Here is a 22,883-nt window from a genome sequence, read left to right as displayed (position 1 = left end):
ATGGATAATGTTCTGTGAATGTGCCATTTCTGTTACACTGCTAACGTGCAAGTCCATCACAACTGACTTGTGAGCTCCTTGTATTTAAGTTTCAAGTATCTGAGTTTCAAAGCATGGCCCATATGCAGTCCTCATTAGTAATGAACTATGCTTGTGTGGACCTCCTTGACTGGTTTCATTGTATTCTGCCAACTGTGCCATCTTGCTTTGGAAGTTGTGAAGTCTAGATGTCAATAAGAGTAAACTTGAAAAAATATCATTCTTACATAAGTAAGAAAGCCCTCAAGCCTTCACTTCAGTGGATTTTCAGAACAATCTTTCTGGTCAAACTATTAGAAGCAATCAAGCACCTGTGCATGAATGTTTTATAAAACTAATCGAAGACAATCTAGATTCTTGCTAGGAGCTTTAGCTGTGTTGGTAAGAACTGATGTTTTCCACTTGGTCTCACGCTACCCTTTAAAACAGAATGCTTGGCAAACTTCTTTGTATTGTAAAATTTTGTATAGCTTCCTTCTTCTTTATAACATGCATGTGATTAAGCAAGGGAGAGGAGTTTGTTTCAGGACAGAGAATTAAAAGACACCAGGTAAGGTCTTCTTCCTTCACTTACACCAGCACTGTTTAGAAGCAGTGATTTCAGAAAAAACAGGAAGATATGTAGCAAGTGGGGAAAAAGTATTGGACAATTAGAGTGGAAATTTTATTACTGGAAACTCAGAAATTTTTGTGAAGTCCTTATAAAGACCTGAGACATGAAGAATAGAAAACAACAAGGTTTTTAAATGTTTACATCACAATGTAAACATTTACAATGTAAAAAGTCACAAGTATGTGAAAAAATTGATTCTGAAAACAAATTCTTAATTTCTGTGCTATTTTCTTATAAAATAATACTAAAAAAAAAAGATTTAAGGACAAAATGTTGAACTTAAAACCATGTATAATTTACAGTATTAAGCAGCTGACTGGAACCCTGGTTTACTATAGTTTGTTGCCAAGGAAACCAGAAGAGTTGGGTACAGTAGAGAGATGTTGGGGACATAAAAGTAATCTAGCAGGTGATAAGTTCAAAACTATGTGAGGTGGGTCCTTGAGCAACTGGGGAACTCCTCACCTCAACTTTTGGGATACTAAAAAGATACATAGAATCTAAAGCAACTGGATCCACTAATGGAAGGGAGATATACTGAGCCCTGATAAATACAGGGGCATCTGCTCTCCTCCAGGAAATGTCATGGCATGTTCTTGTACATTGCCTTGGTCAGCTGCTGGTGCCGTTGTTTATTTTTTGGGAGATGCTGCCACATCAGGTGTGTGTGGAGTGGATGGAGCAAGCTTCTATGCTGTCTTGCAGTCCCATGTAATATGACGTCCTGTAAACTAGAAACCTAGTCAAAGGACTGGAGACAGGGTGCTGAGCTGGACAGACTGTTGGATCTGCTTGTATTTTTGGTTCACTGAAGCAGTTAATAGGAGGGCAGAAGATGGTGTGGCTTGTGCAACAAATCACACTTTGACCTCCAGTTTAACATTTTGTTTTCCCTTTTCTTTTGGAGTTAAGAAGATCTTGTAGAATATGATTTACCCAAGTATAATTTAGATCAGTTTTACAAGCCTTGCTGCTGAATTTGACCCAGAACCTATAAACCTCCTCCTCAGCCAGAAGACAGAGACTGTGAGAATGACCACCCCACAATCCAGGAGGAGAAAGTCAGTGACCTACTGCATCACATAGACACACACAAGTCTATGGGACCAGATGGGATATACCCGAGGGTGCTGAAGGAGCTGGCTGGGGTGCTCGCCAAGCCGCTTTCCATCATTTACCAGCAGTCCTGGCTGACCGGGGAGGTCCCGACAGATTGGAAATTGGCCAATGCGATGCCCATATATAAGAAGGGTCGGAAGGACGATCCGGGAAATTACAGGCCTGTCAGCTTGACGTTGGTGCCTGGGAAACTGATGGAGCAGCTCATCCTGAGTACCATCATACAACACATGCGGGACAACCAGATGATCAGGCCCAGTCAGCATGGGTTTATGAAAGGCAGGTCCTGCTTGACAAACCTGATCTCCTTCTACGACAGAGCGACCTGCTTATTGGATGAGGGAAAGGCTGTGGATGATGTCTACCTTGACTTTAGTAAGGCCTTTGACACCGTTTCCCACAGCATTCTGCTGGCAAAACTGGTTGCTCGTGGCTTGGATGGGCACACGCTTCGCTGGGTAAAAAATGGCTGGATGGCCGGGCCCAAAGAGTTGTGGTGAATGGAGTTAAATCCAGTTGGCGGCCTGTCACGAGTGGTATCCCCCAGGGCTCGGTTTTGGGGCCACTCTTGTTTAACATCTTTATTGATGATCTAGATGAGGGGATCGAGTGCACCCTCAGTAAGTTTGCAGACGACACCAAGTTGGGTGGGAGTGTTGATCTGCTCGAGGGTAGGGAGGCTCTGCAGAGAGACCTGGACAGGCTGGAGCGATGGGCTAAGGCCAACTGTAGGAGTTTCAATAAGGCCAAATGCCGGGTGCTGCACTTGGGCCACAACAACCCCCAGCAGCGCTACAGGCTTGGGGAGGAGTGGCTGGAGAGCTGCCAGTCAGAGAGGGACCTGGGGGTGTTGATTGACAGCCGGCTGAACATGAGCCAGCAGTGTGCCCAGGTGGCCAAGAAGGCCAATGGCATCCTGGCTTGTATCAGAAATAGTGTGGCCAGCAGGGACAGGGAAGTGATCTTACCCCTGTACTCGGCACTGGTGAGGCACCACCTCAATGACTGTGTTCAGTTTTGGGCTCCTCACTACAAAAAGGACATTGAATTGCTCAAGCGTGTCCAGAGAAGGGCAACGAAGCTGGTGAAAGGTCTGGAGCACAGGTCGTACGAGGAGCGGCTGAGGGAACTGGGGTTGTTTAGTCTGGAGAAGAGGAGGCTGAGGGGAGACCTCATCGCCCTCTACAACTCCCTGAAAGGAGGTTGCAGAGAGCTGGGGATGAGTCTCTTTAACCAAGTAACAAGCGATATGACAAGAGGGAATGGCCTCAAGTTGCACCAGGGAAGGTTTAGACTAGATACTAGGAAGCATTTCTTTACAGAACGAGTTGTTAGGCATTGGAATGGGCTGCCCAGGGAGGTGGTGGAGTCCCCATCCCTGGAGGTGTTTTAAGAGCAGGGTCAACATAGCACTTAGGGATATGGTGTAGTTGGGAACTGTTAATGTTGGGTTGATGGTTGGACTAGATGATCTTCAAGGTCTTTTCCAACCAAGATGGTTCTGTGATTCTGTAACCTCTGGCTTCTAGGAGGTAATGAAACCACAAAAATTGAGCTAGTGGTGTTAATAAAAATAGATCAGAGCATTAGGTTAATGGTTGGACTAGATGATCTTCAAGGTCTTTTCCAACCTAGACGTTTCTGTGATTGGCCTAGTTATAATGACTATTAAAATTGCTTGAATAAGGTAAATGCAGTGCTCGGACAGCTAAACCTTGTGCCACTGAAGTCAGTTTCACAGCTTTCACTGGCTTGTCCCTTAATCTTCAGTAAAGCATATGACAGTATTCCTCAAAACTTGCATGGAACTAATTTTCATTTATCTAGGCTTATGCACTGCCTAGCTGATTGAAAAACTTGGCAGCATTTCCTGACATTGAAGTCTTATTACAGTAAGGAATGGGAAGTTCACATTAAAGCATTCTGGAGCCTACAGCTGTGTGCGTGTGTCTGCACATGCATGGGATGGGGACATCTACCCAGGGGTCCAGGTCAGGTTCAGCTGAAGCGTGCCGATGATCAAGGGAGGAAGGTGACGTGGTGTTCTTTCATATCTCTTCTCATTTCTCCTTTCAGAGACTTCCTCACATTTTGTTTCACTCCAAAGCTAAATAACAAATGGCTGTGTCCTTCCTGGTAAAATGTCTTTTCCATTCTTCTGTTTATCCTTTCTTTATGTCTTATTGAGCATTTCCAGAGTTCGCTTACAGTGATGGCCTGGGAGTGTGATTAAATCATGATTTACTAAACCCTGCCAAACCCGAAGTAAAATACGTTTAACATTCTCCAGCTGTTCATCATACATAATCCTTGACTTACTTTTATTTTTTTTTTTAAATATTGATCTGGTGTCCTGTAAAAGCACTCCTGGGAAAGCTGCTCATTTGCTTCTATGCCAACAAGAGCCTCTTTACTTGCTCAAGAAGCAGCATCATGTGCTTGACACCTCGGTCCTGATGGGTAACAAACACCAGCCGGTAGCTTCCCAGAACACAACACGCTTCCAGGATGGAATGGCAAACTCAGTCTTACAGAGCAATGCTCACAGCACACATGAAATGAGACCTGTAATGTTGTGATGGTGTGCAGGCTTTCTGGCTCCAGGAACAGAGGAAAGGAAAGGAAAGGTGTCCATTAATTGCAGTGTATATAGGTAATTTTATCATTCCTTGAAAGTTAGGAAATTCTTTCATTGAGGCAAAGCATTGGATTTCTCTCCTGTTATTTTCCATGATCCTTTTCTGTATTTGGAGTCTGTGCTGTTAGAATTTGAGTTGTGGGAGCTCCAGGTACATGCTAAAATCCAGGCCTCTGTTTTTCATATTGAATTATTTACTGCATTCCTTAGCCGTGTGTGTCTGCCTGGATGTTTCCTCACACACTGAGTGCCAGGTGACTGCTTCCTTGCTTCCCTCCTAAAAGTAGCTGTGTCCATCACAAAGACTGCAAGACAAGCAGGCAAATATCCACACTTGTAGCATCATCCTGTCAGATGGCTTTGGGGAGACACAAGTTGTGACTCTATGTACGATGTGGTCTTGTAAGGTCTTTGCAGGGTTTGGAGCCAGATCCTTTGGGTACTTAGTGGGAGCAAGTTGTCACTGCGTGATGGAAGGTTTCAAGGATTTTCCTCAAGGGAGCCCTTTATGAAGTTTTCTTTTGATTCTCCTCCTGAGACTGTTGCTATCAATAATCTTTAAAATCAAACTTGCCTTGGGCCCACTGGGCCTTTTGGCTAAGGTAGCACTGAGTGATGAGGCAGGCAGGTATCAGAGGGGGCTAAGCAGGAGGAGGGAGTATCTAAACTTTTCAAGGATGTATGTGTTGCTGAAAGGTGTTTGAGAGCCTCTGTTCTACCTTACTCATGGTGAAGTTCTGATTTTGTTTCTTAATGCGAGTTTTCCAGAGATATAAACCTTCTTTAAGCCACCCACACCTAAGAACAACCTCTGAAGAGGCTCTGTCTAGTTATTTGGGGTCTACTTTGAAGGAATGAAGCTCATTTTAAAGTTGTATGTTTTAAATTTGGGAAAAGACCCTATATCATCCAAGTATGATTTCCAATTGATCATGAGGTAATTGAAATCCCATTCAAACAGCAGACTGTCTAGCACTGGAGCCTATTTACATATACTCAAGTGCAGTATCTATCCAAGTGCTGTATATAGATTTCAGTTTCTTTGATCGCTCATAGCCTGAATGATTAATTTGAGGGAAAATCTCTGCTGGGGTAGAATAAGGACCTGCTTCTCATCATCATGTACTGTTTTAATGGGAAGTGAAATCTGGGATTTGAATGACTTGACAGTCAGCAAGACAGTCTTGCTTTTAACAGCTGAAGAATTTCAAACAGAGCAAGGAGAAAAGAATACAAACCTGAGCAGGGGATGCGAGCCTCTTGCCAGATGATTTTAGCAACACCATGTACCTCATACATGCAGTGGCTTTCCTTAGTGTGTGAATCAGAGGGCTGGTGACACATTTGTTCAATACTGATCACCAGGACCCTTTTATGTTCACTGGCATGCTTTTGGTGAGGAGGAATATTTTCATCAGATCCATCTCTGCTTAAGCTGTCTCCTAACCAGGTGGTGCAAAACCAGAGTGTGCCTACACAGCTTAGGAGTATGTTGGTGTCTTGGGCCTCTGGCAACCCGACTTTAATCACTGACATAGTTGCTGTAGCACCACCGGCTTCAGTAGGACAGGGCTGGAGAGTAAGTGGCCCCTCACTTGGCTGCTCACCACAGCCATTGTGACTGCTTTTGCTATTAGAGAATAAAGGAGATTTTTTTTCCACAGTTACAGTACAGCTAGGCTTTAATGTTCTTGCTGATTACCACTGACCCAAAAAGTCTGTCTAGCATGCCTTTTATATGGAGTATATGTCAGTGAAGCTTAAAGTCTCTTCTCCTCCCCTAGGCTTCACTCTGCAGTTGTGTCTTTCAGACAGCTGAAATGCCATACCTCATTCATTGGGCTTTGTAGAGAAATGCTTGATCTAATCATGTCTGAATATTTAAAAAGGTTTTCGATAACGGAAGGCTCAAAATGTCTTTAAAAAGGTCTGCATCCCTGAAAAGTGTGTGCATATAATTTAAAACTCTCCCTCTGCTCACTCCCAGATTTGTCCCTACCAAAGTATTTCCTGTTTCTCATTGTAATCATAAAACCCTGCCATAATGGTCCTTGTGTATCTAGTGCCATTTATGGGTTTGTTTGTATTTTTAAATGCGAGATGCAGCATTGGAAAGCCATGGTGACAAACACCGTACCAGTCAGTGGAATAAACAATTCTACCATCACTCCTGCAAATAATTTCCATTAGCTCATGTAACACTGTAATATGGAGCGTGCTTTGTGTGACTGTCACAGTTATGCTGTTGCTAAATAACAAGTTTGGGGAGTTTTCTCTTGAGGGCAATTTAAATGAGGCTTCTGATGTTTCTGTCCCTCTGCACCAAGTATCTGAACTACTGACAGCAAAAAGTGGCCGTTGCTATATTAACTGGATGCTTTCATGTGGTCCATTAAACAGCTAGATTTTCCCAGTATAAAACTCATAGCTGTGTAATTCCTGAAAATAAACAGAGTAAGAAATCTTATACTCAAACTTATGCCACAACTACACTACAAAACAGAACATGTCTGAGATAAAGGTGGGCCTGAGTTGTTCTTGGTGTTTTTCCACTATTTACATATGGAGAGCTTTGGTCTGTGGAAGTCACCTATGTGATGTCATAGCAAAGGTATAGTTCCATCTAGTTCTGTTCAACTGCATGTGCTATAACATGCAGTGAAGCATTACTTGCAAATAAAAGTAGCCAGGTGTTGTTATTTGTGTGTAGTGTGGCAGGATGCTAACAATGTAAGGGAAGAGAAATGCAATAAGGAAAGAGTATGAAACCTGGGGTGCTCCCTGAGGGGAAAAAAAGGGTGCAGGCATATAAATGGCACATAAACCTATAGCTGGAACTAAGCTTGAGCAGAAATTTCGTGTGTGCAGGGAGCTGCTGCCCTTCAGGAGGGTAGGAAATCTGGAGGCCTTTTGCAATGTGCTTAGTAAAAATTCATGTCCTTGACTGCTGAGAAATGCAATGATTACATGGGTGAAAAGAGGGGACTAGCCACACTGCACACATCTGTGTCTTGGGGAATGGAGATACTTTTTAATTGTTTTTTCTTGAGAGAGGGTGGTGTCAGATTATTATTATTATCCTCTTGCTACTCTCTAAATCAGCAGTTTACCAGAGGAGTATAAAGGCTTTTCTCAGAATTGATTTTAAGGGGAAAAAAAAGCCAAACATTTCCTGTCAATAAAAACCTTGATTCAGAGAGAGAACACTTCAAAACCAAAGTTAAATACCTAGATTGATAAGATACAGATTTAAACAACCTCTCTTCAAATCTCTATACGTACACTTTTTCTGTATTTTTGTATCCCCCATTTAAGCAAATAGAACATAGTAATTTTTTGTATTTTTTGTTTGTTAGTTGCAGAACCTCTCTTGAGGGATAATGCCAACCAGTGAGAGGGAGAAAGAGAGTAATAGATCTCCAGCTTCTCATACACAGTGGAGAAGAGCCAGCCTCACTGGGTCAACCTGAATCACTAGCAGTATTGGTGAAAGCTATTGCAGAGCTTGCAGCAAAGTGGCAAGATGCCACCATCCCTGTTGAGAGGCAGGAGATGGGGATTATGTTCTGTGCCTGGCTAGTAGCCTGCTTTGTGGTGACAAGCAGGCTGGTTCACCTCTTTGTAGCTCTACTTTTCATGGGTGTTTAGATTATGAAACTCATAGGGAAGGAGTAGTCTTTTCACAGGTATTGGCTAATACCTAGGTTGAAGGGGCCCTGATGTTAGTGGGGAGTTTGGGCAGTTAATGTAAATCAAAATAATCAGTCAATGAAGGCCATTTAAGCTGCTTATCAATCAAAGAAGCACTTGTTTGAATCAATGATGTACCCGTTCATCTGGACTAGGCACATTCATGTTTATAGTCAGAAATCAGAGCAGAAGCAGCCAAGGATTTTAATAAATAATTGATAGTCCATACTTGCTGTGGCTGTGCTCCCAAAGGAAAGTGAAGATGGAGGGAGAATGCATGCAGAATATTTGAAAGCGAATAGATGAACTTAAGATATAAAATGTCATCCTGTCTTCACATTAGTATAGCTACTACAACACATTTGATGCTCATTTTCCTCAATGCTGGCTCTCCACAATGCTTTCTTCTCAAAATAATAATAATAGGGGGAAAGAAGGAACATGATCTGCCAGGTTTCTGAGCAAGGTTGTGCATGAGCTTTCTGGCTTGCTGCCTGTGCAGTTCTGTATGTTTATCTGTTGAAATAAAAAGAAACACTGTCCTGGGATGTTTTTATGTCCTCACCACCTCTCCTTTCCAATGTGGCCATGTGTTAAAATAAAATCTTTTAGGCCTGATCCTAGCAACAGTGGGGATCTATATATGAATACTCTGCCCTCTCTTCAGGAACATGGCTGACTGTTACTTGGCTGAGGTGTTCAGCTGGTGATGACCCCAGATATATACACACGTTGCATCTCTTCTTTGTGTTGGTGGGGGGAGCATAATGGAGATTTAGAGCAATATCTCTGATTATGCAAAATCATCCTTCTGACATAGTTAGCTGAGAAATTAATATCTGCAGTTTGAAAACAGGGAAAGGAATGGGTTCGCCGGTGCTGAAGGAGGCTTTGAGCCTTTTGTCCGGCATAATAATTTATCAAAAGCATCTTTAGAGAACCTGCTAAATATTTCTAAAGAGAATAAAGATGGAATCTGAATCATGTTCACCTGCTCAGCCCTCACCAGCCAGGGTTTGATAGCTGTGGATGTGATGTGCTGAGAGAGTGAAACAGAAATGTGTGGGAGGGGAGTCAAAATCATTAAAATGCCCAACAGGAATCAGAGCTTCTCCAGATGACCTAGCCCCCATGAACCTTAATAGAGTTGAGCTTTAAACTGCCTTGCAGCTTTTCTCTTGAAAAAAAAAACCACCACAGAACAACCAACCACAAAAGTCACATGAAATCGTTTTGAATGATGGTTTTATTATTCAGCTCCAGTGGATAAACTTCCTCTGGGCTTAATCTGAAGTGCAGATTTCTACTATAGGGAAGTCAAGGCCCTGGCTAGAGTCTTTCCCTTTAGTTGGCCTTAAGAATTAATTCTCTTTGCTGGCTCTTTAGCATGCTCCTCTGAATTACTTCTTTCGTTTCTTTCTTTAAGCTCCAGCTTTTGTTGTGGTTGTGTTTGGTTTCCTGGATCTCTTAATGCTGACGCCAAACTCTTCTTCCTTACGTCTGAATGTGGAGTCGGTTTCTGTAGACCCTTTGGTACGTGTGTGAGTTCCTGCTCCTTTTGGTGTTCACAAGTCCTTGGCTTCTCTCTCATTTTGTAATTTTGCAATGTTAGCCAAGGGAAAGCAAGCAGGGAGTGTGTATGGCCAAGAGGGAGGGGAAGGAGCCAAGCAGAAAGCTGACTGCAGAAAACGTCTTGCTGTCTCTGATCAGTTTGCCAGCCCCTCTGTGAGTCAGATAAGCGAATGGGAGTCAGTGCATGGTGCTCCAGGGTCTCACCTGTGAACAACACATTTCTGATGCTTTTTATACCCTGTGATGGAAGAAGATGGGTGGTAATGGTGTTCAGGAAGTGGGTGTTTATGCACCCCTCAGCCTTCCATTACAGGAAGAGGGATTTCTCTCCTGAGAAGTGGTTTGGGGTCCTTCAGTTAACATGCTACCTTTTAATGAGGGGGTATTGGAAAGCACCGTCTGGAGGACACATCAGAATGCAGCGTGTCCTACAGCTTGTGTGTATGAAACTGTGTCATGCAGTATGCAGAAAATTCAAAGTGCCAAACCAATATAACTCAAGAGTTATACTGGAAGAAGATTTCTCTGCTTTGCACTGAAGGATGCATGAATGAACTGATAAATAAGTAAATATGTCTGAGGAAGGAGGAGAAGGGAGAAAGTCTAGTCCACTGCTTCATAAACTTCAGTGCCATGTTAACCAGTTTTGCTCCTATAGCAGACCTGCTATGCTATCAGAGTGCTTTAATGTTTAATTCACTTTGATTTGCACTACAGAAATATCAAGTGTTTCTGCAGGCAAACCAAGGCATCTAAGGAGCACTGTTGGGAATAAAACTCTAGAAAGACCTTCAGAGAAATTAGAGAAGGGGCATTTTATTGGTTTTTATTCCAGTCCTGCAGTTCTGCTCTGTGGCTCTGTTTTTTCCCCTCCGTTTAAATGAGTATGTGGGGTAGATTGATTTTAATATCGTGTCCTCATTTCTGTGCGTGACCTGTGGAGGCTGTTTGTAGCAAGATTAGAAAAACAAGCAAATGTTTAATTTTGTGAGGGGGAGGGGAAAGGATTCAAAGGCCCTGTTGCTGTTAGAGAACATGACTGCTCTAAAGTAGATGTATTGAAATCTGCTTATCAGGAAAAAGAGTCTTAATCAACCCTTGTGTTCCTGCTACCTTCAACATCCAGGTCATGTGCATTTCATAAGCAATCATCAGGAAAAATTAACAATCATTAACTCTTATATTAATGTCCTGTCAAATAGGTGGTCAAATATGAATGAATTGTGCCACAGAAACACTGCAGACTCTCTCCAGCGCTGCTTCAGAGAGGCTACTGACAGGTCTAGTCCTTTCTGCATCACTGTGACGGATCTAGTCCTTTCTGCATCGCTGCAACAGTGTGAAGAGTTTGGACATTGCCAGATAGAGATGTCAGGGAGCTCTGTGCAATTAGATGTGCTACCCGCGACAGTATAGATGCTCAGCTCTCTTCTGAGGGCATGGTCTGATTGGAGGGGTGAGGGCCGAAGCTCCCTCGGTGTCACCACCTCCCTAAAGGATGTGGTGGGGTTTCTGACTACTCCCTGTAGGATTGAAAGCATAAAAAGGTATGCTGAAAAGACTGTTTTGCAACATTAATTTAACCCAAGATACAAAGTTCTGCAGAGGACTGTCTGAAAGCTTTGTTTTGTGCTTCACCAAACTCGTTCAGCCCACACCTAGCTTTTGGGCCATCACAATGCTAGGGAACAGTTGCACTCTGGAAACAGAGGGTGAGGACCAGCAGCCCTCCGTGGGTGTGAGTGCACCATGGAGGGGGTAAGCCAGCTGGACTTCACACCTGGAAGCAGGGAGGCAATGCCCTTAGAGCCAACAGTGGGGACAGAAGGCCCATGCCCACCACCTCACCTGGAGACCTCTCTCTGCTCACATCCGTTGAGGGATGCAGCAACGATGCCTCTCGGGGCCCCCAGCCCCAGGAACAGCTCCGGGTCTCACATGCATCGTGGGATGCGATCATCTGAAAACCCTTGTGCCATGGGATCAGAATCAAAAAATCCTAATGTGTAGGAAGTGAAATAAAGACCCAATAACGGTCCACGGAATTACTATAATTCACCCTAGGTTTTTTTGCAGGCTCTCTACACAGTTATCATGGTGGTGCCGGCAGACTGCGGAAGTACATGTGCAAATAGCTAAGTTGTAATTTGCAAGTGCAATTAGCTGGTTTTGTGAGTGCAATCACAGTAATTGCAGGAGCCTAACTTATGTGCTTCACTGTTTTTCATCTTCAGAGCAAAGACTAATTAAACATTAATAATAACATTAACAGCAAAATTAACATATATATATTTGAGACCATGAATTATTTGCTTTACTGCAAGTAACGTAAGTGTGAGGGAGACAAAATGCATGCTGAACAAAAAGGAGCTTGCTGCATTTTTTTGGACTCCCCACACACAGCTGCTTCATCGCCATGCTGGTGTCATAGCTGTAGCAGCAGACAGATTTAGGCATGACTGTGTGAGGATTAGGGCTCTTTGTAATGGAATCTGGAGAGCGCGTGCTGTAAGATGGCATGTAATGCGGGAAGTCATTCTCCGATTCCTATTGCATACAACACTGCATAAATGCACGTAGTGCTTTACAAGCACTGGAGGAAATACAGACCTGTTGGGCTGGTAGTTTACTACCAGCCTAAACTACCCTGCTGGTAGTTTACCAGCACCAGGACAATAAATTGGCTATGAAATGGTGCAAAGACACTAAGCCAAATCTGGCTGGTTTAGGAAGGCTTCAAGAGGAAAAAAGGTTCTGCGGAGATTTAGGGCATTAGGTAAAAGGAGATTGGAAGCTGTTCCAAGTATCGTGGGTGGTATGGAAAAAAAGGCACAGAGCTGAGAGTAGGAGAACACTACAGCTGTAATAACTAAACTCAAATGTCTATTTTTGTTCACAAGCACAGAAAGTTGCTTTTACATTTCTTATCTTGCCATATGATGGAAGCATACAATACAGTATGAGGATGTTGGCTGTTTCTGGATGGCTTTCTGCTCTTTGCTTACCTGCACTGCATTTCTGTCAGTCTGTCGTTGTTTTGAACAACACAAGGAGTGAACTGTTGGCCAGAAATGGTGTTTTCTTTTCTTCAGACGAGTGGAGGCGAAACTTGACTTACTAATAGCACCCTTATCTAAGTTGGGCATAAACCAGCTGCTTGTTACAAGCTTCCGTCCATGTTTTTAAACCTGGAGATTTCATTTTCATCTGACCAGTGGCCACCTTTGCAGCCTTCAGGTTCTCTGTCCTCTTTAATTAGCCCTTTCTGTTCATAGTCTGTCATTTACTTAGTTTCTGCAAAACAACTTAAAGTCAACATTGATCAGAACAAACTGTACCTGCCACGGGGGATTTCAAGAGGTACAAATGATCCATAGTTTTTATAATGGCTAAAGAAAGAAAAAAATAATGAAACTCTGAGCTTGAAATGTAAAATGAAACTGAAATATAAAATGAAAAAAAACCAGAAGCAAAGAAGCAGAATTCCTTAATACTATGCTATTGTGGTTGAAGAAGCTGTCATGACTCAATCACAGGCTGAGATGGTTGCTTTATCAAGCGTGAACCTCTATTTATCCACCTTTCTGTGAAAGTATACGAAAAATGACTCCTTGTTACTACTAGATGGGCTGGCGTGCTACTGAGATCAAGCACATCTGACATACCAAAGCACAGGGGTTGTTGCCTGACTTTGGCTTTTATGAGTTGCTAGAAATACTTGTCCAGATCTTATTGCTGAACAGTTTAGGTCACTGTTGGTGCAAAGAAAGGAAGGTAGAGTATGGAGAGAGAGATAGTGCAATGAGGCGGTATTGGGCAAAAGATAGCTTACATTTACTCTTGTATTTGCGTACCCTGGCAAAAGCCCTGCTTCTAATGAAATGTAGGCACGTGTGTCTGGTAGACCTTAGATAAGCCAGACTAGAGAGCAAAGGGAGAGAGATGAAGCACTTTGCACTATTTGTAAAAGTAGATAGGGAGGCAAGGCTTGTACCAGAGGCATCACCTTTGAAAGCCTTTCACAGTCTGGGATTTTGTACTTGTCTTTATGTAGTTAATTGGCAGATGCTTGCTCTCTTACTTGGAGACATAGACTACCCGAGGAAATGGCCCCCACTAATTGAGCTAAAGGTGGATTTTTTCTTCTCTTTGAACAAGGACGGGGGGGAAGTGAAAAGCAAGAGCCCTGTGGCTGTGGGCAAAACTCAACCGAGACCTCCACATTTTGGACAGCTGGTTTCTCCTCCAATTATAGGCATTTTGATGATGGGTTTACAGTTCCTATGTAAGTAATGCTTATCTCTTCTTTAGTGAATGCTCCAGCTGAGCCAGCAATCTGATATTTGTTGGTAGCTTGTGGGAGGCCTAGGGCAAAACAAGAGCAAGGAGGGGGGAGCAACCCTCCCACCTTCCCCCCCATTCTGCAAACAGCAAAGCTGGTGAAAAGGGTAAGGAAGAGAGGAGGGTTGTTTTGGTTTTCCCATATTGTGCAACTTGTAGCATCTTGCTATTGTGCATGAAGACGACGTGAAAAACTGCTTTAAGTTTTTCATAAAGAGAAAACCCAGAGGGATTGTTAATAAGCTAGACCTAGGAACATGGGAAAACAGCAAAACAGACCATGAAGCTGCAATTCTTCCTATGTGACTGCACTGATTGTCCCTGAAGTTAGTTATTAGCTTGACAGCACCCTTCTGCATCCCCTGTCTCCACCAGTCTCACTGCAAGAGATAGTGTCTTCAAAGAGGCTCTGCAGAGAGACCTGGACAGGCTGGAGCGATAGGTTAAGGCCAACTGTAGGAGTTTCAATAAGGCCAAATGCCGGGTGCTGCACTTGGGCCACAACAACCCCCAGCAGCGCTACAGGCTTGGGGAGGAGTGGCTGGAGAGCTGCCAGTCAGAGAGGGACCTGGGGGTGTTGATTGACAGCCGGCTGAACATGAGCCAACAGTGTGCCCAGGTGGCCAAGAAGGCCAATGGTATCCTGGCTTGTATCAGAAATAGTGTGGCCAGCAGGGACAGGGAAATGATCTTATCCCTGTACTCGGCACTGGTGAGGCCGCACCTCGATGACTGTGTTCAGTTTTGGGCCCCTCACTACAAAAAGGACATTGAATTACTCGAGCGTGTCCAAAGAAGGGCAACGAAGCTGGTGAAGGGTCTGGAGCACAGGTCGTACGAGGAGTGGCTGAGGGAACTGGGGTTGTTTAGTCTGGAGAAGAGGAGGCTGAGGGGAGACCTCATCGCCCTCTACAACTCCCTGAAAGGAGGTTGCAGAGAGCTGGGGATGAGTCTCTTTAACCAAGTAACAAGCGATAGGACAAGAGGGAATGGCCTCAAGTTGCACCAGGGAAGGTTTAGACTGGATATTAGGAAGCATTTCTTTACAGAACAGGTTGTTAGGCGTTGGAATGGGCTGCCCAGGGAGGTGGTGGAGTCCCCATCCCTGGAGGTGTTTTAAGAGCAGGGTCAACATAGCGCTTAGGGATATGGTGTAGTTGGGAACTGTTAATGTTGGGTTGATGGTTGGACTAGATGATCTTCAAGGTCTTTTCCAACCTAGACAATTCTGTGATTCTGTGAAAGAAGAGCCTGAAACAGTTCAGGAGGTAGAGCAGTGACCTTTGACACTGCTGTACCTGGCCAGTGGAGGAAGGATGCTTAGGTGAAATGCTTCAGGGAAAATCACTTGAAGTTAAAGCCAAACTGCTGTTATTTTACTGGAGTTAATCTTTTCACCTACACATCTTCCATTCTTTAGGGTTAATAAGGCCAACTCTGCATTTCTAAAACGTTGTTTTTAGTATTTGATAACCTGTAATGCCTGCTGGTCTATCAGGTGACGCTAATTGGGAAAGTTTTTTTTAGTCACTTTCTTAGGTCGGGCATGTATTTTAATCAAAAAGCTACAAAAATATAAATGAAAGGCATGAGACCTTCCTTGGGGCTCTCTAAAAGTTGTTAGAGCCAAAAAGGACACACCCTGTTCAGAAAACTTTTAGTGCATGCTTCAGCAACCTAAGAATACAGTGATTTCTTAGAAAACATTAAGGTTTATCTTAAAGTGTGGTGCCTTTGACACAATAGAGCTGTTTCAGGTCTGATGTTTCAACATTCCTTCAAGAGGCCAGTTGTCCGAAATGTACTGTCCTCCAAAGAGCAGGAACTGCCTCACAGATGTCAGACATTGCCATTACAGTAGGATGCAGAAGTCTAATAATAATTTAAAACCACTATAATTGTTTCTGCTCACTTAATTTAATTTAAATCTCTTCACTCTTTCCCCTGCGAGCCTAGCTATTCAGGAGCCCTACAATAAAGATAACTGTATTCAAAACAATTTTTTGTTGAAAGTGCAATGCATTACTGATGAATGGTGGGAAATAATCCTGACTGGTTGGGAGGTAGCATGGATGCCTGGGAGATCTCCTGCTTTTATAGTCCCTCAGGCATCATGCCATATTTTTGTAACCTCTAAGTACTCTCTTTCAAACTATTTGCTCCTAGATTAAGGTTTGTTATGAACTTGTGAAGGTGCTGGCATTTACCATTTCACACTGCTGGTGGGGAATACAACAGCTTTACTGTTTTGCTCTTCATCTTCTCTCTTACGTTAAACAATTATTTTTCTCCAAGTATCTTTTCTTTTTGATTCCTTGGCCCTTTATACCAGCCACATTTTGGTGGCACTCTTGGTGACTACTGTCACTACCTGATCCTGTGAGAACTTCACCTGGGACAGTAGACGTGGATCTGAAACATTGTCCAGGAGCATCCTTTCCCTTACTACTCATCACAAGTGTGTTTAAAAGAAAGGTGGCACTTCTGGGAAGAAAATGTGCCTATACCAGTGTGTCGTGATGGAGAGAATTCATCGGGCCTTCCATTTCTTTTGTAGTGGAAGAGAAAGACAGTGGTACAGTCCCTGTGATGCTGCAGAGCTGTACTGAACTTGTGAATGAGAGAAGTTTTCAGATTCATTTATTTGTCAGGTTTTGGGGAGGTGAGGGGTAATCTTGTAAAGGGAGACTTAGCCAACTTTGAGGGGTTCTGCTGCATCATGCCATCAGTTTGTGTTACTCTTGGCAAATGGTCCAATGTACTACGCCGAGTCATAATTGCAGATCACTGTCTGGGCTTGAGTATTGCAGCATTTATTTCCTAATTGTCTCCTTGAAAGTGGGATGAGTTAGTGGCATATTCCCATTCTGAAATCTCATTTACCACTGCCTGGATGGTCTACTTGTATTTTACTCCTTTACGTCCATGCAAGCAAAATCTAGGGAGTGTTGTAGGGAGAGGCTTCATCGATCCTCACATGTGAGCTGGAGGGAAGGTCAGCTTCATATGCAAGCGGGACATACTTTTTCTATCATAGTGTTGCAGAGAGGTGGAAATGAAACTAAGGGGAAGATTTCCCTTGTAGTGAGGATGAAGAGCATCTGAGGGGTGAGCAAGTAAGATGTCCACAGTGATCTGAAAAGCAGACAAAAGACTAGGAAAGGAGAGAATAGTAATTTTAAGATTTTGTTTTCATCAGAAGGAATGCTCTGGAGGCCTTTCAGCTTGCTACAGGAATGAGACCAGTGAGTAAATGTTGTTGCTCCAGTTTAAAGAAGGAAACTAGAAAATTCCTCTTTTTTTTATGAAGAGGAATTATTTGCAAAGGAAATTTCTTCCACAAACTGACTTGTTTTCAGAGGTTATTTCTTATTATATGACAGAGTAAACCACAGAGTTTCTAAAATGTAAGTAGTTTTAGTTTAATAAGCAATTCATAGAATCATAGAATTGTTTAGGTTGGAAAAGACCTTTAAGACCATCACGTCCAACCATTAAAATTCATGCAATCATAGACAGCTCAGGCCAGAGGGGACCTCAAAGGATCATCCCGTCCATCTCCTTGCCCTGAGCTGGATCAGGTGTACCAATGTCATTCTCAGGTGTTTGCTTAACCTATGTTGAAAAGCCTCTGATATTGAAGACCATGGCCAGCCTGTTCCAGGTCTTTGCTATTCTTATCATTAGAAAGTGTCTCCAGCTATCCAACTGAAATTCTTTTCTCCATGATGTAAGCCTGTTACTTACTGTCCTGTTCATCATGAACATAGAAAATCAACTTTTATCCACAGCAGACTTTGTATATTTGAAGACTGTTGTCCTATATCCCCTCTTTTCTTCAGACTAAGCAATGCCAGATCTTTCACTTTGTACTCTCAGGTAATTTTTTTAGACATCCCATCTTTCTCATTTCCCTTCTTTGGACTATTCACAGAAAATATTTGTTTCGGAGTGGTCCCATATCAGAGTCTGTAAGGTGAGATGGTGGATAGAACATTGGCTCTTGCTGTTTCCTTTTAATTCAGAGGGTCCAAATACAAAAACTGAAGATTGGTGCAGGTTGCTCTGTAATGTCAAGCTGGCAAGAAGTCCAGAGGAACAGATTCATTGTGTTTGACCTTATTGGTCTATTTGAGGTGAATTGCAACCTCCAGATAGTCAAAATCTGGTCTTAAAATGCTGATGTTTATTTCAAAAAAGTAATAGATTTTAAACACAGTAATGCATTTGTTTTATTTTAAAATCTCTACTTTGAAACTTTTGCTCATCTCTAAATGCTTCTCCACAATTATAAGGTTTATTTTTTGATTCTTTTTTTTCCTTTCCTCTCACTAAAATGATAATCTTAGCTTCCACTCAGTCACCTGACTCCAGGAGCTTGGGCTGTAAGAAAAACACCATATGCAATTAATAAAGTTACTGGATGTGGTTACTGGATTTTCTTGGAGGGTGACCAGCTTGATTGGTAATGTGGTCTCTACCACTATAAAATTTAAATCTATTCTTTTTTTAATATTACAAATGTATTGAAGAAATAGTTTCTGATAAAAAATCCACTGTATTCTGCTGGGTGTTTATTTCCTTGCCAATAGCTAAAAGGCAGGGTGGAGTTACTACTTACTGCCAATATTTGGCCAGTTCACTTCAGCTTCCCTTTCTGTCCATTGTGGAAAAGCTTAGGGGGTAACTATAGCTATAGCTTGAGTGAAAATTTTGTTTTCCACCCATATTTGGAGTGCTGTGTTACTCTCTGTATGAAGGAGTATTTTATGACAATGCCTTGAATTGATTTGTTGTTATAAAGATTATCTTCTGCTGAAAACCCCTACATCCCACTGATGGTTTTGCTGCCTTGCCAGTCTCTTCGGCCTCCACCTTTACTGATGACATTTTATATTCTTGTTGTTGCCTGCTCTAGCTGACCTGATCACTTTTGTAGTTCTGGTATTCTTTTTCCCTTCCTGCCCTCCCCCTCACTTCTGTTTTCTGCCCATGATATATTACAGTTTCCAGCACAGCAGGAAAGGAATATGGAAGGATTAATCAAGAGAATCTAAATTAAAAGCTATAAAATCTAAAAGCCAGACTGGATGGCTTAGGACGTATAACCTTACTTTCCAAGTCACTAGTGTTGGCTGTGAAGCCTCCAATGAAATGGATGGGTGGTCTTGTCTGGATAATCAGCAGAAAAATTTGTAATTTGTACGCATTCCCCACAGTCCCATCTGGCAGCTCCCTTCTGGCAGCTGTGGTGGGGATGCCAGGATTGAAATAGCGCATTAGTATCTTCTCACCCCGTTAAATGCATCCTTCTGAGCTGCTCTCGTGCCTGATAGTAGTCAAGCATCTCCAGCACTGCTCTTGACAGAGGGGGTTTGTTCGTTTTATTGAATGTGCACACGCCCTGCTTACAGCAACCAACTTCTCTTTGGTTCAAACAGCATGTGCTCATATGTGTCCCCAGAGAAATCACAAATTAAAGTGATACCGAGATCCTAGGAGAAAAGTTTCCCTGCTCTCTGCCCCTTCATTCTTATGCTGCCCATGTTTGTGCTGGGAGGTGGAAAGAGCGCCTGCTCGGCACATGGGAAAGGGGGAAAGGCAGGCTGCATTGAATAAAACCCACCAGGGTTGTGGTCCCACTTCTTCAGAGGAGGGGTGGAGGCCATCAAAGTGAGGGCTCCCGCCGCCTGTGCTCATCACCACCTTTGCCTTGCCAGCTGTGTGACAGATGCAGCTGCGCATGGGAGAGCATTTTAAGAAGCTGCTGAGTTACACAGGGACTGAAGTACAGAGCGGGAGCCAGTGCAAAAGGCTGAGGCAGACCACATTTGGACAAGACTGCTTTCAGGGTGCGGATTTTTTTGTTTTTTGTTTTTTTTTACAAAGTGCTTTCATTCTGTTTGTTTGAAATCAAGAATCTTAAAATGGCATCATCTCTTTTGTATGCAGTCATAGAATCATAGAATAGTTTGGGTTGGAAGGGACCTTTAAAGGTCATCTAGTCCAACCCTCCTGCAGTGAGCAGGGTCATCTTCCACTAGGTCAAGTTGCTCAGAGCCCTGTCCAACCTGACCTTGAACGTTTCCAGGGATGGGGCATCTACCACCTCTCTGGGCAACCTGTTCCAGTGTTTCATCACCCTCATTGTAAAAAATTTCTTCCTTATATCTAGTCTAAATCTACCCTCTTTTAGTTTAAAACCATTATACCTTGTCCTATTGCAACAGGCCCTGCTAAAAAGTTTGTCCTCATCTTCCTTATAAGCCCCCTTTTAAGTACTGGAAGGCCACAATAAGGTCTCCCCAGAGCCTTCCCTTCTCCAGGCTGAACAACTCCAACTCTCTCAGCCTGTCTTCAGAGGAGAGGTGTCCCATCCCTCTGATCATTTTTGTGGCCCTCCTCTGGACCTGCTTAAGCAGGTCCATGTCCTTCTTATGTTGGGGGCCTCAGAACTGGACACAGTACGCCAGGTGGGGTCTCACGAGAGCGGAATAGAGGAGGAGAATCACCTCCCTCGACCTGCTGGCCACACTTCTCTTGATGCAGCCCAGGATACGGTTGGCTTTATGGACTGTGAGCGCATATTGCCAGCTCATGTCCAGCTTTTCATCCTCCAGTTCCCCTCAGTCTTTCTCCACAGGGCTTCTCTCAATCCCTTCATCCCCTGGCCGGTATTGATACCAGGGAATTGCCCCGACCCAGGTGCAGGACCTTGCACTTGGCCTTGCTGAACTGCATAAGGTTCACATGGGATGAACATGGATGTTCTAATGGTAGTGCAAAGGTGTTTCCACTACTACAGGTACTCACAGCACAAAGGAGAAATAAATTAATGTGTTGTGAAATATTTTGTACCAGTGTAACTACATCTGTGCTACCACTTTAATTTTACAGGTATAACATCACACCCCCAGCTGAAGTAGTTAAACCATTATGGAAACTTTGCATAGAACAAGTCTTAGAGGAACTAAAACCCAGAGGGACTGGCTTAGCTTGAACCACCAAGTTATTTAAACTAACCCAGATGATTTTTGCCTGAAGCAATTGAGGGAGTTGTTTGCCTTCAGCCACTTGTCACTCTACTGCAGTTACCAGATACTCTTCTTCCTCTTCCCTGCTCCATCCTGAAAGATAATGGGAGAGAGCCTCTCCCATAAGCAAATGTATCCATGGGAAGACAACTGTTCAAGGACTGAGCCATATCAACAAGCATTTAAATGTGTACCAAGCACGTATAGCTTGCCTTTTCTCAAGGAAACTATTGCAGCGTTTGTTGGTGGTATATTGCACTCTCTTGAGCAGAGGGGAAGATGTTGCCCTACATCATTTGTGGCCCACTATACAAAAATAAACACCTCTCTTCTGAGCATTATGCTATGACTGAAACATATGAATTGATAAAACCATGCATGAGTTTCTACTAGCACTTAGGATCTTAACTCAGTGACCAGTGAATTGTAAATGAAAGTACTAAGCTAAGTACACTATATTTAGATTTTTGTAATGAGTAAGGTTAGAAGGGATGAGATGCAGCTGAGGAGCAGGCTTGAAATTTACATTTGCTTTTAGCTCGCCCAAAATAAATACGAATAAATCCATCAGCTCTTCACCCTTTTGTACTCCTTTGTGCATAGTGGCTAATATTTCTGCTCTATTTTTATTGCTGTGATGCTGTTACAGGGTTAACATCAGTATTGGTTCACTGATGGGCCATTTCAGAAGCTTTAGTAATTCCACGCTCAGAAACAGAGAGATTGTCCTTGCAATGTTGCATTTCACCAGATTGACAGTCTGCTCCTAGGCTGAGCTAGCTGTGGAATAACCTTTGTTGGAACAGGTCCTACTTCTTATAAGAGCTTTGGCAAACATTTGACTGGGATTTTTTTAGTTACTAGTATGTTGGCTTAGCTCCGTGAAGCTGAGTCGGTGCAGCATGCTCAGTCTCAGCAGCCAGTGTGCCACATCCAGCAGCAGAACCTCTTTCCTCTCTCCCCCTTGTATGAGGTTGTAAGTGCAGAGGAGGAGATGTGCCCCAGCCCTGTCCTTTCCTCCGACATGAGCTGTGGGAATTCTTCAGCTTTGTGCTAGGCAGTCTGTGAGCATGGAGGAAACATTTGACTGTTAGGGTAAAAACCATTTCTTGAAACATCAATTCTCCTGACTCTTTTTTCCTGGAGAGAAGGGGCTCAATTTGGACTGTGCTGATATCTGTGAACATCCTTTCTCTGGTGAAAGCTTTGTTATCTTAACTGGCAAGATGTCCTTCTTCTCAGGACAGCTTGCCATCTTGACATGGCCAATGAGGGACATATCAATAAAAGAACACTATAACTAAAGAAACAGATGAAAGCAACAAAGAAATTGTTCTTTGCTCCTAGATAGTACAGAGATGGGTGACCTGGACTTCTTTTTCACAAAGGGGTGAATACCTCTCTGAGATACTGCTGGCATCGCCTTATTTGTCTTTTTCTGTAAGCTGACCCTTCTAAATCTGCACATTCACCTTTCACATTGTTATGGGCTCCTAGAGTAAGGCATTACTGTTAATGTTTGACTTGGATATGTGGGAACGAATATTTATTTCAGAAGGCAAATCAAAGAAGCCCACTCATGTCTATCCATCCTCCCTCAGCTGTGAAGCTAGTAGGCAGTATCCTGAAAGGAAAACAGTTCTTTGAATCTTAAAACCTGCTCCATGTTACCTTTGAAAGGAAATAGCCAAGAAACTCAAAGCTTTTTAAAAGCTTCAGTTTGTCATTTTTTTAACAAAACTCTTTTGGATCTTGACATGGTTTGGGAAAGTTGATGTTTGTTAGACTGACTAGCTAAGTGTTAACTGCTTCACCTTCTAACTTGGGTAGAAGAGGA

The 22,883-nt window shown here is 43.0% G+C and overlaps 1 protein-coding gene across 2 annotated transcripts in view; it reads left to right on the top strand.

Annotated features, from left to right (window-relative positions):
• Positions 1-22,883, top strand: part of NHS (NHS actin remodeling regulator) — a 269,188-nt gene that overhangs the window by 30,575 nt on the left and 215,730 nt on the right. The gene's annotated exons all lie outside the window — the stretch shown is intronic.

The sequence above is a fragment of the Strix uralensis genome, chromosome 2 (genome assembly GCF_047716275.1).
Source record: "Strix uralensis isolate ZFMK-TIS-50842 chromosome 2, bStrUra1, whole genome shotgun sequence".
Lineage (NCBI taxonomy): Eukaryota > Metazoa > Chordata > Aves > Strigiformes > Strigidae > Strix > Strix uralensis.
The sequence above is the reverse complement of the archived record's forward strand: the minus strand, read 5'-3'. Positions and strand labels throughout refer to the sequence as shown.